Source organism: Petromyzon marinus, unplaced genomic scaffold, assembly GCF_048934315.1.
Source record: "Petromyzon marinus isolate PM22_M1 ecotype Great Lakes invasive population unplaced genomic scaffold, UKy_Petmar_22M1.pri1.0 PM_G_Scaffold_123, whole genome shotgun sequence".
Lineage (NCBI taxonomy): Eukaryota > Metazoa > Chordata > Hyperoartia > Petromyzontiformes > Petromyzontidae > Petromyzon > Petromyzon marinus.
Window position 1 is genome coordinate 292,501 of NW_027422677.1, and position 2,500 is coordinate 295,000.

The window sequence follows — 2,500 nt, forward strand, 5'->3', positions numbered from 1 at the left end:
TCGTTTAGCCTCTCTCACCGCTTTGCTAAACCTGTTCTTCGACTCCTTGAATCTGTCTCTATCCCCACTCCTAAACGCTTCCTCCTTCTCCAACCTCAACCTTTTGAGCTTTGCTGAGAACCAGGGCTTGTTGTTGTTAAAGTTCACCCTGGTACGTGTTGGGATACAGCAGTCCTCACAGAAGCTGATGTACACAGCCTCTGTGAGTTCATCCAGACTATTGGTAGCAGTCGTGAACATATCCCAGTCAGTACAGTCTAAGCACGCCCGCAAATCTTCCACAGCCTCACTGGTCCACTGTTTAGATGTCCTCACAGCAGGTTTACAGAGTTTTAGTTGCTGCCTGTATGCACGAATCAGGTGGACCAAGGGAGTTCTGTGCGAGCCGAACAGCCCCGTGACCCACAAGAGAAACATCCCCGCCAAATTCGAGCGTTTGACGGGGTCTATCCGTGAAAAAATATTCACGTTTTTGAGTGCACATGCATTTCTGCTGCAAATGCCTCTGGAAGTTTCATGCCGTTCGTATGCCAATTGTGGCAACACGAAAATGACCCGTTTTCCCATTCCGAGGGATTTCTGTGCGACCCTAACAGCCCCGTGAGCCACAAGAGACACATCCCCGCCAATTTCTAGCGTTTCACGGGGTCTATCCGTGAAAAATATAGACGTTTTTGAGTGCACATGCATTTCTGCTGCAGATGCCTCTGGAAGTTTCATGCCGTTCGTACGCAATGTGGCAACACGAAAATGACCCCTTTTCCCATTCCGAGGGATTTCTGTGCGACCCTAACTAACAGCGCCCGTGAGCCACAAGAGAGACATCCCCGCCAATTTATAGCGTTTCACGGGGTCTATCCGTGAAAAATATAGACGTTTTTGAGTGCACATGCATTCCTGCTGCAAATGCCTCTGGAAGTTTCATGCCGTTCCTATGCAATGTGGCCACACAAAAATGACCCGTTTTCCCATTCCGAGGCATTTCTGTGCGACCCTAACAGCCCCGTAAGCCACAAGAGAGACATCCCCGCCAACTTCTAGCGTTTGACGGGGTCTATGCGTGAAAAATATTAAAATTTTTGAGTGCACGTGCCTTTCTGCTGCAAATGCCTCTGGAAGTTTCATGGCGTTCCTATGCAATGTGGCAACACGAAAATGACCCCTTTTCCCATTCCGAGGGAGTTCTGTGCCACCCTAACAGCCCCGTGAGCCACAAGAGACACATCCCCGCCAATTTCTAGCGTTTCACGGGGTCTATCCGTGAAACATATAGAAGTTTTTGAGTGCACATGCATTCCTGCTGCAAATGCCTCTGGAAGTTTCATGCGGTTCGTACGCAATGTGGCAACACGAAAATGACCCGTTTTCCCATTCCCAGGGATTTCTGTGCGACCCGAACAGCCCCGTGAGCCACAAGAGACACATCCCCGCCAATTTCTAGCGTTTCACGGGGTCTATCCGTGAAAAATATCAATTTTTTTTTGACTGCACATGCATTTCTGCTGCAAATGCCTCTGGAAGTTGCATGCGGTTCGCATGCAATGTGGCGACACGAAAATGACCCGTTTTCCCATTCCGAGGGATTTCTGTGCCACCCTAACAGCCCCGTGAGCCACAAGAGAGACATCCCCGCCAATTTCTAGCGTATCACGGGGTCTATCCGTGAGAAATATTCACTTTTTTGAGTGCACATGCATTCCTGCTGCAAATGCCTCTGGAAGTTTCATGCGGTTCGTATGCAATGTGGCGACACGAAAATGACCCGTTTTCCCATTCCGAGGGATTTCTGTGCCACCCTAACAGCCCCGTGAGCCACAAGAGAGACATCCCCGCCCACTTCTAGCGTTTCACGGGGTCTCTCCGTGAAAAATATCACATTTTTTGAGTGCACATGCATTCCTGCTGCAAATGCCTCTGGAAGTTTCATGCGGTTCGCATGCAATGTGGCGACACGAAAATGACCCGTTTTTTCCCATTCCGAGGGATTTCTGTGCCACCCTAACAGCCCCGTGAGCCACAAGAGACACATCCCCGCCAATTTCTAGCGTTTCACGGGGTCTATCCGTGAAAAATATTCAATTTTTTGACTGCACATGCATTTCTGCTGCAAATGCCTCTGGAAGTTTCATGCGGTTCGCATGCAATGTGGCGACACGAAAATGACCCGTTTTCCCATTCCGAGGGATTTCTGTGCCACCCTAACAGCCCCGTGAGCCACAAGAGAGACATCGCCGCCAATTTCTAGCGTTTCACGGGGTCTATCCGTGAAAAATATTCACTTTTTTGACTGCACATGCATTCCTGCTGCAAATGCCTCTGGAAGTTTCATGCCGTTCGCATGCAATGTGGCAACACGAAAATGACCCGTTTTCCCATTCCGAGGGATTTCTGTGCCACCCTAACAGCCCCGTGAGCCACAAGAGACACATCCCCGCCAATTTCTAGCGTTTCACGGGGTCTATCCGTAAAAATGTAGCACGCACCAAAACGAGAAAAGATT